This window comes from Schistocerca gregaria, chromosome 4 (assembly GCF_023897955.1).
Source record: "Schistocerca gregaria isolate iqSchGreg1 chromosome 4, iqSchGreg1.2, whole genome shotgun sequence".
NCBI classification, from domain to species: domain Eukaryota; kingdom Metazoa; phylum Arthropoda; class Insecta; order Orthoptera; family Acrididae; genus Schistocerca; species Schistocerca gregaria.
This window is the reverse complement of record NC_064923.1, coordinates 116,956,520-116,972,214: the sequence shown is the minus strand read 5'-3', so window position 1 is coordinate 116,972,214 and position 15,695 is coordinate 116,956,520. Positions and strand designations below refer to the sequence as shown.

At 37.3% G+C, this 15,695-nt stretch overlaps 1 protein-coding gene across 4 annotated transcripts in view; it reads right to left on the bottom strand.

Annotated features, from left to right (window-relative positions):
- LOC126266740 (serine/arginine repetitive matrix protein 2-like) overlaps positions 1 to 15,695 on the bottom strand; it is a 320,191-nt gene that overhangs the window by 137,545 nt on the left and 166,951 nt on the right. The window lies entirely within an intron of this gene.

Here is a 15,695-nt window from a genome sequence, read left to right as displayed (position 1 = left end):
TTTTCTGATTTTTTTCCTTTACTTGTTCTATTAAACCTTGTTTCTTACCAAATTTCATGATTCTAGGTTAAGAGGAAGTGCCCTAGAGGTTTTAATGAGTGAGTTTGCAAGTATCAAAATTTCAAACTTTGCAATATAAATGGCAGATCACTTGATAGCAATGACTTACAAGCTTCTGTTTTTCACACAGCAAAGAGACCATACACCTTAGTATGTGGCATTAATCAACTCTATATATTCCTGAGAAAAAGGATTTTAACAGTTGCACAGAAAGAGAGAAAGGGGGGGGGGGGGGTACGGAAAAAAATAACCCTATAAGAATTCAGTTTTTTTCCCAACTGAGGTATGGAATGTTAAAAAAGGATACAAACGTACCAATTACAGGACACAGCTAGCAAGACCAGCAGAAAAACTGCCATCTACTTAAATTTTGACTGAAAGTTGTTTTCAAGAATCTACCGTTTGTAGAACAGAAAATCTGACCAGTAAATGCCATTCTTCTTTCTACAGAAATCTGGCTACAAACAAGTAATCTACTCTGGACCATCGTTTTTCATTTAGTAATGCAGCATTTGCAATATGCAAATATAGACACACCAATATTAATTAAACATACTGAGATCCCATAGTATATGTGCCACAATTCTACAGAGACCATAGGTATGAATTAATAATGGTAGGTAAAGACAGAATGGCATGACAACTTTATGCCAAATATCAAGGTAACTGTTATCAACGAGAAACCAAAAGAGATTACACACATTCAGCATCTGGCAAAATCTCTAATTAAATATATTAAGTTACCAAAACCATATACTGTGTGCATTTACTGAAATAATAAATAGCTCTATTAACAACTAGTTTCAATGCAGAATTGGAATCTTATCAAATGCTGGTATGCAAATAACGAAGAAGGTATAAGGAAGCAGGTGCTTGAAAACTTTGTTGGTCATTAATCAGCGCAATATAAAAAATAGTTGCTTGAACAGATTTTATAGTAAAAACTATGTTAGTCTACAATGATACTATACTTTTGTCATTGATTCACACAACAATCTAAGGTTGCCTAAATGACATAATGCTGCCTAACTCAGTAATAATAATACTGTGGCAACTGTTTACGACTTGTAGTTAGCATCATTAGCAAGAAGACCAGTGTATCAAGGTTTTATTCCCAAACTAATGAGTGGCAATCTCTTTTAATGGAAAATAGTCATATTTAAAATGTGGCTCAAGAAATTTAAAATGTCAATAATAATATAATTACATTAGGACATATGAAATCTGGTGCTCACATGGATCATGTGTTATTTACAGTAAACGATGCTTCTCATAAGATAACCAAGGAGGACTATATTGTGATATTTGGCAATTCATCTGATGTCAAACACAACAAAGGTTTGCAGTCTGTTAACGCCTTAAGAACAGGTCTACACCAACTGAAGCATAACGTAACTGTTTCTTGCATTTCCCACATGCGTGAATTGATTCTCATGTATTAACATGATTCTCATGTATTAACAGGGCAGCAAGAATTAGACATTAGCATAATTCAGAAACATACAACATTAATTTCTTCATGTGTGGGTCCACAGATTCAATGTAACTTCTAAATGAGGAAACTATGTTAAAGACCACCAGAGAATGCCAATTTTAATATGCAAAATGTGTTTATTCCACCAAGTATGTGTATCAAAGGCCAGTTTCGGCCTTTGGTAATTTTCAAATATCTGTGAATACAATTTTTAAAAATAAATAAAAATAAAAAGTAAACAGGTTAGACACATTCATGAACATCATGATGCTTACATATTATAATTGTTTCAAGAATGAGGTTCGCAGGAGAGCTTCTGTAAAGTTTGGTAGGTAGGAGACGAGGTACTGGCAGAAGTACAGCTGTGAGGACGGGGTGTGAGACATGCTTGGGTAGCTCAGATGGTAGAGCACTTGCCCACGAAAGGCAAAGGTCCCGAGTTCGAGTCTCGGTCCGGCGCGCGGTTTTAATCTATCACGAAGTTTCATTATAATTGTTGTTAAATTACTTACATAGCACTGGTGATGTGTGTGACATTTAAAACCTGTATATATCCCCATAGCACAAAACAGGTTTTAAATGTGACTGACTGACTGACTGACTGTCTGACTGACACACACACACACACACACCACCACCACCACCACCACCACCACCACCACCACCACCGCTACGTGATACCAGTAATGTGATTATACACAATGTGCAACAAAGGCACCTTGCATAATAAACCTGACAGCTTGCACTGGTTTTTAAAATAGTTTCATCATTTTGAAATACATCTTAACTGACATGGAAATACAAATTTAATTTGTAAAAGTGCAGACAGCTGTAAGTGCCTATAATAGTCAACACGTTTGTGCAAATGGCCCGTTAAAACTCAAGAAAATATTAAGGAACGCCATGCTGCCTTGGGCAGATGGCTAGTGAAAAAACAAGTGTAAAACGTATTATAGGTGCCACTCTCAATCCATCAATCAACAGCTCTTTTTTAAAGTAAAGTGTGTAACCAATTATAGCAAGCAAAATTTGGAAACTGTTCATCAAAGCTTTTCCATGCCAAGATGGTAATCTCAACAAAATCTGAGTAAATGTGCATGACCAAAGAATGTACAGATTGTGCCCATTTTCTGTTTTGTAGTGAGCAGTATGTTACTATCAGAATGTCATAAATAATTATGACTTTGCAACTTCATTTTAAAGGAAAACTTAAGAAAAGGTGATGTTGCTATCTATGTCAAGAACAGCATCGCCTATAATTTCACCATTTTTTGCCTAGCATAACATTTTTAAGTTTGTGCCACAGAATCGTGTGTAAATAATTCTTGTTTACTGATTGTAAAAATTTGCAGAATACCATCAGAAAGTTTTAGTCTATTTTTGAAGAACTCTCTACTAGAGTACATGTTTAAACATGAAACAAACCTAATACTTAGGGACTTCAACATGCAGACACACACTTTGTGGCAGATAATATCTGCAAAATTTGATGATCACATGTAAAAACCTTTCTCTGGTCAATTTCCACACTAGAATAACTTCCCATTGTAGAGCACTACTTAACAATACATTTATGGACCCGACAAAAACAACTGACATTACTGTTAACCATGTTCTGAACAGTCTCTCAAATCATGATGGACATATATGCGCTAAAAATGACAAAATTATTAGTGATAATCTGACTGAATCCCATTAGATAAGAGGTGGAACAATAAATGAGAGACCCATCCATAGCATTAAATCATTTCACCAGTAAATAGATTGGAGACCAGTGTGTGACAAAGATAATGTAAATTCCAAGTTTTTGTTCAATGTTGAAGAGTTACTAATATTTGAAAATATTTTTTATAAAGAGGATTTATAGGGCACAAGCCAAAAAGTCCACCAATAAATCATGGATCATCATTGGTACATAGACTTCTTGCAAAATAAAGTGACAGCAATATGGAAAGGATAGCGCAACCCACCAACTCTTGCATCCAAGACGGTTGCAAGTGTTATAGTGGGTAAAGTTGATGTGGAAAAAAGCTACAGTTGTGTTGTGAGAAAGAGTGTGTAGTATTGATGACAGTAAAATATCAAAGCTTAATGAGCATATAGTAGGCTTACATAAGTGTTGTAATTAATGGGAAAAGCACTAAAAAGTTTGTGTGTGTGTGTGTGTGTGTGTGTGTGTGTGTGAGAGAGAGAGAGAGAGAGAGAGAGAGAGAGAGAGAGAGAGAGAGAGAGAGAGAGAGCGCTAGGGTTTCTGGACATAAATTGCCATCATATTTTGCCAAACAAGTCTCAGCTGTAGAGAAATATTCCCATGTCCGATCTTCAACTGGGAATAATAATTCATGCACAGACAAAAGTGAATTTCGTAAGTAACAATGATGTGGATGTGAATGTCAATCAAAATATGAAGAAGCAATCAATAAAAAAAGGTGGCATGCCTCATGCCTTTCTTACTGACATTCATGGCAGAAAATTAATGCACATCTTGCAGGACATTAGTAACGACCTTCCAGGGAATAGTGTAATCAAACCTGGTACTGTAATGGAAAATGTTGTTGGTGTAAACTTTCCAAAGATCTTGCTGCAACAAAATGGTTTTATTGTGAGCATTATTGGTACAAATGTATGTAAAAATACTCCTCTGAATAATTTTGTGCACAAAACAAAGGCGACATCTTATTTCATATTCTAAATTGTTATAACAATCCTACAGAATCAAAAACTGTGAATAACTTATTTATTATCAAAAAATTCAGTCTGCAAGAACAAATTTTTTGGAATTAGAAGTCTTCTGCTCAACTGTTATTCATAATGTAGGTCTCCTCTGTCTCACTGAGGATGAAGAGTTAACTGATTATTTGTAAGTTACCAAATTTAACAACTGCCAGTAGCTATACTCTGTTATGTAAAAAGTGTTAGTTGTTGTCTAATCCTTCTCAAAAATTAAACAAACCCAAGTCACTTTACTGATGAGAAACACTTTGGATACTGTGTGCTTGTACTTATTCATAATAAAATAATCATTAAAATTGTGTATACAGATCACCTGACAGCATTTTGTCAAAGGTTTTAAGAAAACCTGGATTGTATTTAGAATGTGCACAGTTCAAAAGGAAACAAAATTATCTTATGTGGCAACTTAAATGTTCTTATGTGGTAACTTAAATGTTCATTTCTCCACTGTTTCATTAAATTCAATATGTAAGCAACATCATGGCTACATTTGGCACACAAAATAATGAGAGTAACCAGAATAACTGCTACCTCCAGTAGCACTATTGATGCAGTTTTTGTTAATAATTCTTTCACTCCTTTATTAAATGTTGAAAATATTTCAAAGAGCTAGTCTGATCACCAACCGATCTTAATAAAACTGGAGCTACCCTACTGTATCACCTCTGATAGGCCAAAAGTTAAATACAGGCTTTTAATTAAGATCCCAAAAATTCAGAACTGTTTAAATTAATGATGTTCACGACTCCTGGAATTATGTATTCAGAGAGGATGATACTAATATGAAAGCAAATATATTTCTTGACACGGTGGCCCATTATTTCTGCTTAACAGACTAGTAACTCATAGTACAAATAAATCAGTTTATAAAAACAAAACTATATGCGGAAAGCAAATATCCTAGTTTTCAAATATTTTGTAAAAAATACAAAAAGATAATTAGACAAGTTATAAGTAAGGTTAAGAAAATGGCAAATAATAATTACAGAAAAAAGTGAGAATATCAGTAAGGCAACTTGGGATGTTGTAAGAAGCACCCTTTGAACTAGAGGTTTTAAGAAGGTCCATTTCATCTAATACAAAATGGAATTAAATGTCAGATGCAAAGGAGATGAGTGAAACTTTTAACAAGCACTTCTCAAGAATTTCTTCTAATCTTGCGTCACAGATTACTTCACCTGCATTGTCTTTTCTCACCAAGTTTATAAAATCAGGCACATCATGTTTCTAACATCAGTAACTCAAGATAAGATGCCGAATATTATTAGTAAAAGTAGCAACTCACATTCATCTAGTACTGATAGCATGTCTGATTTTTTGTTGAAACTATTGTTCTAGTAATAATAATTCCACTTTGAAATGTAATTAACAGTTCTTTAATTACAGGCTGTTTCCCAGATGTTTTCAAAATTGCTGCAGTTATTACTTTGTTTAAGAAAGGAAACAAAAATGATGTCATCAATTATCGAACAATCTCTCTTCTTTTTGCCATACCGAAGATCCCAGGAAAAGTACTGCATTCTCATGAAATTCCATTCCTTGATAAATATTGCCTACTCACAGTATGAAAGTTTGGTTTTCACATGAAAGGTGTAAATGAAGATTTATTTTCTTTTACTTATCAAGTTTTAAGTCATGGTTGCCACAAGTTTCCCCTAGTGAAATTCCTGATTTCCAGACAAGTTTTAACAGTTTTCCCTGACAAATTTTGAGATCTCAATTGTAAGTAAGGACATAAATTGACAAAAAATGTAAGGACTTCCGTATTTCCAAACACGTGAGCAAAAACCTTAAGTATGAACATCAACACCTTTGAAATGAACTGTCTTTGGATATAGAAACAAGCCAAATGTTATATATGTTTCATTAAGACCATTAATGTTATTTTGTATCAATATAATGAAAGACATTTGATGACAAAAATATGCATTTATTTGGAAACACAAGACAGATTTAACATACCTTCATTGATTTCTTTTATCGCATCAAACATTTCTTCATTCTCTTCATCATCTGCAGAGCTAGCTGGCATATAAACTTGTACTACTGCGGTAAGTGTGGGCTTTTTGTCTATCTTTGCTATGATAATGCATCACTGCACTGTTCATAGTAGCTTACTCACATTCCTATTTTTTTATTCATTATTACACCTACTCCTGCATTACCCCTATTTGATTTTGTATTTGCAACTTTATATCAGATCAGAAATTTTGTTCCTCCTACCACCGAACTTCTCTAATTCCCCCTCTAACTTTAACCTATCCATTCCCCTTTCTAAGTTTTCTAATCTACCTGGGTTTCTCTTGATAATAATGTCCTCGTGAGTAGTCCCTGCCCATAGATCCAAATGGGGGACAATTTTATCTCCGGAAATTTTACCCAAGAGGACGCAATCATCATTTAAACATACAGCAAAGTTGCATTTCCTCGGGAAAAATTACGGCTGTGGTTTCAACTGTATTAAGCCATTCGCAGGACCAGCACAGCAAAGCTGTTTTGGCTGATGTTATTAGGCCAATTCAATCAATCATCCAGACTGTTCCCCCTAGAGCTACTGTAAAGGCTGCTTCCCCTCTTCAGGAACCACATGTTTGTCTGGCCTCTCTGGTTGCACCTATGGTACAGCTAACTGTATTCCTGAAACACGTAAGCCTCCCCACAAGCGGTAAGGTCCATTGTTTAAGGGGAGGCCCTCTGTGTTATGTCTATTATTTTACAGGTATAGTGTGTTTTTTCTTTCAAGAAATAAGTGAGTACATAGTGTACAAATTGCCAGCGACTGCCATTCTGCCCCCCCCCCCCCCCCACACACACTTTCTAAAACATAAACTACTTTCGAAGTGTCAAAATGCACTAGAATACATAAAATGTATACAAAACGCCGCACTATACAATGTACTTGTGGTGAGACGGTCGCAATTCCTGAAATTCAACACTCATGCTGCTGGCCTGGTGAGGAGCACCACAGTCCTGGGTCGATGAATAAACCATGAAAATCCGCCTCATTACACCACATACAGGCACACACAAAAGCCAATCACAGTCTCACAACTAAATTTCTGGCCATAGCCTTTGTCAGATAATGAGAGCACACACACATTTACACAATCACTCGGGCGCACCTCAAGCACTTATGGCTGCCACCTATGGCTGCTGCATCAACAGTATCTGATAATCAGATCCAAACAAACCACTTTTCATGCCTCCCTGCCTCTCCTTGGCAGCTGCTAGGCTAACAGCAAGAAGTGGTGGCAGCACTGACTGCAAGCTGAGGGGAGTGGTAGAAGGGGGAGAAGCAGTAAGAATGACGGAATAGGGAAGCAGCGCACATACTCACCTGCACCCAGCCAGCGACAATGCAAAAGATCTCAGTAAAGAAACCATTTCATCTACTGGGCTAAAAACAAAGTTTTTCCAGCACTTTCTCAAATGTCTCTGATATGTTTGAAATTCCCTGATTTCCAGAATTTCTGGCAACCATGTAAGCGCTTTTAATGATTAACATTCTGTCTCTGGTCTTTTCGTAGACCTGACTAAAGCCTTTGACTTAGTCAGTCACTCTCTGCTGCTTGAAAAACTAGAATTTCTTGGCATCAGAGGCACTTGTAATATATGATTTCAGTCATATCACAATAACAAGTGGCAGGTGGCTGGGTTCTCGAACAAAGAGAACATTAGAGTTCTGTCCACTGAAACTTTGATCAGTTGTGGTGTCCATCAAGGTTCTGTCCTAGGGCCTTCACTTTCCTGCAATTTACGAATGACCTGCTTCGGAGTCTGCCTAACACATTACCTGCATTGCTTGCAGATGACACAAATCTCCTTTTTCATAAACCATCTCTACAGGTTTTTAAGGATGTAATAACAGATTCTAACAACAGACTGATTTTTTGGATACACAGGAACAAACTACTATTAAACAAAAGCAAAACTGCACATATGGTTTTTAGTGCCTACAAAAATTACTCTACCTACAAGGAACCCATAATAATTGCAATGAAACAATAGAGCTAGTCAATAAGATCAGTTTTCTTGGTACGTGGACAGACAATAACTTACAGAGGAATATTCACAGACAAAAGCTACTGAAGAAACTGAGTGGTCTATGGTAAGCTTTTCATATTCTTAGCAGTTCTGTGATATCTCCACCTTAAGAACAGTTTAGTTTGCTTTAGTAAACTGTGTTCTCTTGTATGTTATTTCATTTTGGGTGGGGCAGTGTCATTGTTTGTAAAAAAAAAATTGTAATGCAAAAAAAGGCTCTTGAAGATTATGAAACAGGTGTCCACATACCTTCTCTCAGACTATTTTCACGGAACTGAAAATACTGACTGTTCCCGGCATTTCTATATTACAAACTGTGACTTTTGTTAGAAATAAGTTGCATTTGTTTCAGACCAAAAAAAATTATTCATGGTCATAATACTCATATCAGTACAGAAATTAAAATCGCTCAAAAGAGGAAAGGCCGCTGGTCCTGATGGAATACCAGTTCGATTTTACACAGAGTACGCGAAGGAACTTGCCCCCCTTCTTGCAGCGGTGTACCGTAGGTCTCTAGAAGAGCGAAGCGTTCCAAAGGATTGGAAAAGGGCACAGGTCATCCCCATTTTCAAGAAGGGACATCGAACAGATGTGCAGAACTATAGACCTATATCTCTAACGCCGATCAGTTGTAGAATATTGGAACACGTATTATGTTCGAGTATAATGTCTTTTCTGGAGACTAGAAATCTACTCTGTAGGAATCACCATGGGTTTCGAAAAAGACGGTCGTGTGAAACCCAGCTCGTGCTATTCGTCCACGAGACTCAGAGGGCCTTAGACACGGGTTCACAGGTAGATGCCGTGTTTCTTGACTTCCGCAAGGCTTTTGACACAGTTCCCCACAGTCGTTTAATGAACAAAGTAAGAGCATACGGACTATCAGATCAATTGTGTGATTGGATTGAGGAGTTCCTAGATAACAGAACGCAGCATGTCATTCTCAATGGAGAGAAGTCTTCCGAAGTAAGAGTGATTTCAGGTGTGCCGCAGGGGAGTGTCATAGGACCGTTGCTATTCACAATATACATAAATGACCTGGTGGATGACATCGGAAGTTCACTGAAGCTTTTTGCAGATGATGCTGTGGTGTATCGAGAGGTTGCAACAATGGAAAATTGTACTGAAATGCAGGAGGATCTGCAGCGAATTGACGCATGGTGCACGGAATGGCAATTGAATCTCAATGTAGACAAGTGTAATGTGATGCGAATACATAGAAAGATAGGTCCCTTATCATTTAGCTACAAAATAGCAGGTCAGCAACTGGAAGCACTTAATTCTATAAATTATCTGGGAGTACTCATTAGGAGTGATTTAAAATGGAATGATCATATAAAGTTGATCGTCGGTAAAGCAGATGCCAGACTGAGATTCATTGGAAGAATCCTAAGGAAATGCAATCCGACAACAAAGGAAGTAGGTTACAGTACACTTGTTCGCCCAATGCTTGAATACTGCTCAGCAGTGTGGGATCCGCACCAGGTAGGGTTGATAGAAGAGATAGAGAAGAGAGATAGAGAAGAGAGATAGAGAAGATCCAACGGAGAGCAGCGCGCTTCGTAACAGGATCATTTAGTGATAGCGAAAGCGTTACGGAGATGATAGATAAACTCCAGTGGAAGACTCTGCAGGAGAGACGCTCAGTAGCTCGGTACGGGCTTTTGTTAAAGTTTCGAGAACATACCTTCACCGAAGAGTCAAGCAGTATATTGCTCCCTCCTACGTATATCTCGCGAAGAGACCATGAGGATAAAATCAGAGAGATTAGAGCCCACACAGAAGCATACCGACAATCCTTCTTTCCACGTACAATACGAGACTGGAATAGAAGGGAGAATCGATAGAGGTACTCAGGGTACCCTCCGCCACACACCGTCAGGTGGCTTGCGGAGTATGGATGTAGATGTAGATGTAGAAATTCACCTACATGGTCAAAAACTGACCAAAAGTTGGCTTGGTGTTAGAAATATGAAGCAATGTGCTTTACCATAAACGAATGCCATCAATTACGGAAAATAGAAATACATTTATGAATAAAGTAAAAAAAAATCTTACTTAAGCTTTTTTTTCATTCTGTTGATGAATATCTACAATCAAATTTGTCCTAAAAGTTCCTGTACTCTTAGTCTACAGTGTGGTTGTGCTATAGAATTACTATAAATTGATCTGAATTGTGCTGTTACGTTTTTGTGTTTTATTTTTAGTGTTATTCATGTGCAGTTGACTAAATTTCTTAACTGTGATCTAGTCTGACAAGCTGTGCTGTGCTCAGTTATTAGCGTATTATCACACACAAGTTAATCTCTTAAGCACTGTTGTATAATATACGGTTTAGAATTTGTATCATAAAGTCAAGTTCTGTTCTAAAAGTTTTAAGTTTGTCCAACAGCCTTGTATATCTTGAACATTTAGGATCTGGTGGAATAAATAAATAAATGAATAAATACAGAGGAGGTGCTGGGTCGCAGATAGGCACAATGAAACTATCAGACAAAGTCCGTCTTCTGCAATAAAAAAAGGACTTTGTTCGAAAGATTTAATATTTTAGTAGTCTTTTTCATTGTGCCTGTATGTGACTCAGTGCATCCTCTACAAAGTGAGAAGCAATCTACCCTTTCCATATCATTATAATTCCTTTCTGGACTTCTCATTGTTTGAAAATAAAATGACAGTTGTATATTAGATCAAAAATTTCAAACAACCCTGACCAACTAAATAACTACATAAAGTATTGCAAAATATTAAGTAAAGTTAAGAATCCGGAAGCCAGTATTTCAACTAAGAAATAAATAACTCTAGTAATAAAATCGAAGCAACATGTGAAGCAATAAGGAATGAAACTAGTGTTGCTCATTCAAGTAAAATGCAAAACGTGTTTATAAACACATTGAAAATTACTATACAGCAGCAGTTTTAATAACCTTTTTCTTAAGGTGCTGATGAGAAAACAGCGTAACATGTCCAAACATCCATGTGCATCAGAATGCTGTTTCCAGGACTCGCGGGAGGTACACCGGCTCCAGACTTAATTTGCAAGGTGGATAAACAATGAAGACCGGTGTGCTGGCCAGACTCGATGTCGTTTTTAGGTGGTTTCCCAAATCTGACTGTGAATATCATGCTTATACCAACGTTCCACATCAGTTACACAATTCACAAAAATTTATAAAATATTAACAGAATCTTTCGTCAGTTCTTGGTAGAACAACATTATAATAAATGAAAAGCACCAGTTTGCTTTAGTTCTACAATATTACTTTTATTGTTAACCGGTTTTCGGCTTACAAGGCCATCTTCAGACATGTCTGAAGATGGCCTTGTAAGCCGAAAACCGGTTAACAATAAAAGTAATATTGTATAACAAAAGCAAACTGATGCTTTTCATTAATTTATAAAATGTTCGCACACTTTCACATGAGACAACACTAGATGCAGACAGTTGGGATACATAAATTACGTGCCCGAGGAGGATGGTGAGCAGAAGGGTATCTGCCACCCTCTATCACTAATCACTGAAAAATCCAAACTTTCCATGAAGATATGGGATTAAAAAATGACAGAGAGAGAGAGAGGAGCTCGGAAAGTAAGAGGCGACAGTTCTATGAACATTTCTCTGATCCATTAGGAACATGTAAGTACAACCCCTATGAAAGTAAATGAAGTAAGAAAAACCATCATTTCTTAAAAAGCAGAAGATCCATAGGTGTTGACAATATTTCATGATTTAAATAATATTGTGGCTCATTTATTCAGTACCTCCATGAATGAAGATGTCTCCCAGATAGGTTGAAATATGCAATTGTTAAGTCTACATACAAAAAATGTGATGTTGCAGATGCTACGAGGGTCATTTGAAAAGTTCTCGGAATCACCACGAGAGGACAGTGTTAGTGCAACGAGCTGTTCACATGATATTCATTGGACTGTAGCCTGTAAACAAGTGCCACATCAGTGCTATTGGAAGAGATCTGTGGCAATGACCTGGATCTGTTGTTGCTCCCATGTAGTGATTTGCAAAGATGGGAAAAATCGAGATTTGAGCAGTGATTAAGTACTTCATAAAGAAAGGTATGAAAGCAAAGGACATTCATGCCAATTTCCAGAATACACTGGGGGTCTCTGCTCCTTCATATTCAACCGTTGCAAAGTGGAGAAAGGAATTTAAATTTGGTCCGGAGATCTTAGGTGATGATCTGTGAAGAGGTCATTGATCCATGCAGTGGTCGGCCAAGACGTGTCACAACTTCAGAAATAATTTCAGAATTGCACAAAATGGTCATGGAGGATCACCAATTTGAAGTATGTGAAACTGCTCGTGCTTGCCCGATGTCATCTGAATAGGTATACCACATTTTAACTGAAGAATTAGAAATGAGAATACTATCTGCAAGATGGGTACTGTGGCTCTTGACGCTGGATCAAAAACTCACAAGAATGGAAATATCAAAACAATGTTTGCCCTGACTCTGATGAAACGGACAAGATTTTTTGCACCAGTTTGTGACCACAGATGAAACCTGCTGATTCTCCACTACCAAAGAAAGCAAAGACAATTCCTTCGATGGGAAAGGTCATGGCATCAGTGTTCTGGGATGCGAAGGGGCTTCTGTTTCTAGATTCTCCCCCACTGGGCAACAAACTACTGAGGATGCTATGCTAACCTCCTGGACAAATTGCAACAAAAGATACATGAAAAAAGGCCAGGTTTAGAAGGAAGAAAGTCAACTACCATCAAGACAAACATGCACCCACATACAAGTGCCGTCGCCATGGTAAAATTACATTAACTAAGGTATTAATTGTTGCCACACCCGCCTTATTCACCTGATATGACTCCATCAGACTTTGACCTCCTCTCAAAACTGAAAATTTTTCTTGGTGGAGAAAGATCCACTTCTAACGAAGAATTGATAGCCGGAGTTAGCAACTATTTTGCAGGCCTGGAGGAAACTCATTTTCGAGGTGGGATCAAGCAACTGGAACATCATTGGACCACATGCATTAATGTACAAGGAGACTACATTGAAAAATAAAAAGTTTTGGTGATATAAGTACTTTTTTTTCTATTCCGTCCTGAGAACTTTTCAAACGACCCTCGTACAAATCATCATCCTATCTTCATTTGACAGTATTATCTAAAGTCCTTGAAAAAATCATTATATGCCAGGAATGCAAAGTATCTGACAGCTTCATTATTAGTAGTAAAAACCAATTTTGATTTCAAAATGGTACTTCTACAAAGAAAGACATTTTAGATTCAAAAATGAAATTTTGGAATCCCTCGAATACTGATCAGCAGTGTGGGATCCGTACCAAATAGGATTGATACAAGAGAGAGAGGAGATCGAACGGAGAGCAGCACACTTCGTTACAGGATCATTTAGTAATTGCAAAAGCGTTACAGAGATGATAGATAAACTCCAGTGGAAAACTCTGCAGGAGAGACGCTCAGTAGCTCGGTACGGGGTTTCGTTAAAGTTTTGAGAACATACCTTCACCGAGGAGTCATGCAGTATATTGCTCCCTCCTACGTATATCTCGCGAAGAGACCATGAGGATAAAATCAGAGAGACTAGACCCCACAAAGAAGCATACCGACAATCCTTCTTTCCACGAACAATACGAGACTGAAATAGAAGGGAGAACCGATGGAGATACTCAAGGTACCCTCCGCCACACACCGCCAGGTGGCTTGCGGAGTATGGTGTAGCTGTAGATGTAGATTCTAAGACTTTTGTCACCTCAATGTAGTCTTCACTAAATGAATGTTGCAGTTTCTTCTGAATGAATTAAAATTATCAAAAACAAATGTCACTATGGAGTATAGGCACAGAGATGGCAAAGGTAAAATTCTCTGTGACCTGAACAACAGCCTCCACAAAGCCAATCTGGCCGTCCTTTTCTGAACCAAGAATATTCTTGATAAGTGCGCAGATTTGCCCCAAAATACATCACCATATAAGATAATAGAGTGAAAGTAAGCAAAGTAAGCAAGCCTTCGAATTTCAGTGTCAGAGACAGTGGAGACCATTTTTATAGTGAAGGTACCACTGTTTGGTTTTTGCACAAGATCTTGAATGTGACACTCCCAAGAAAGCCTTCCATCTTTCCTCAGTTTTAAAAATTGAAAATGGCTGACTTCAATCAATGTTTGAACACAACTGTGACTTCAGGACAATAAAAGTTTGTTTTCACAAGATTTCCATGTAGGTAACTGTATACACTATGTTTTGTTGCAGTTAAGCATTAAGCTGTTCCTTGAAAGCCATATGCTATTGTTACTCACAACCTTATTGCCTGCATCACTTACATTAGTGCTCCCACACCACGAAGATCATCATTATCATTATTATGTTCTACATTTTCCCAATAGCACTTCTGTCATCCCTAAGTATAAAAATTTCTGAGTCATCTGCAATGTTTAGTTGCAGATCTTGATACAAGTCCCAGAAGTGATCAATGTAATAAACCCCACATTACATGACCGAAGCCAGATTCAAATCTCTACCCTCTTTGTTGGCACTGGAGGACAACCTTCCAATTCCTACTTTCCAAATATGAGGTGAACCAGTTTAGCTTTTCCGCTAATCCCATAATGTTTCATCTGATGAAAAAGTATTGTGTAATCCATGCAATCAAATGCTTTTGTAAAAAAACAGCGCACACACACACACACACACACACACACACACACACACACACGCACGCACACGCACACAAAGAATAAATTGTATTTTCTATGGTTCTATGGGTACTTTTTTCCCTGAAGCAAACTGAAGACACCTAAAATACACACTGCACAAGTGACTTGAGTACAGAACTAATACAGGTGCAAGATGCACTCATCTTCATAATCCTACCTGGAATTTATTCATATTCAGTGGAATTTTGAGAGCTGGAAATTTAACTGCAGCAATAAAATTTTGGTTTAAATTAATAAATATTAAAGATCTTTCATAACTTGAGTGGGTCACTAACAATTTTATTCTTACGGAGGAGAGGAGTAATGTCTTAATGCCCACATTCTGACTGATGTCTCTTTCACTGTTGACCGTGTAGTTTCAGTTTTGTTATTCTAGGGCAACTTGTCAGAATTTTGAAAGGTATTTATGTTCAGAAAATGGTTGCTAAAATTACATGTGGACTGCCTACAAGCTATGGTTGAAGTTGATACTAACCACAACCTCTCATCTATTCAATTATAATATTTATAATCAACAATCATTTTCGATGTGTAATTAACAATTCATACCACACTCATACCACATGGAGGAAAGTAATGTGACCAACACTGTGACACTATGCAGTTGTGAAACACAGAAGCACCAAAATCTTTAACACAGGTCCAAATGACATTAAGTCCCTATCAGGTAATAAATTA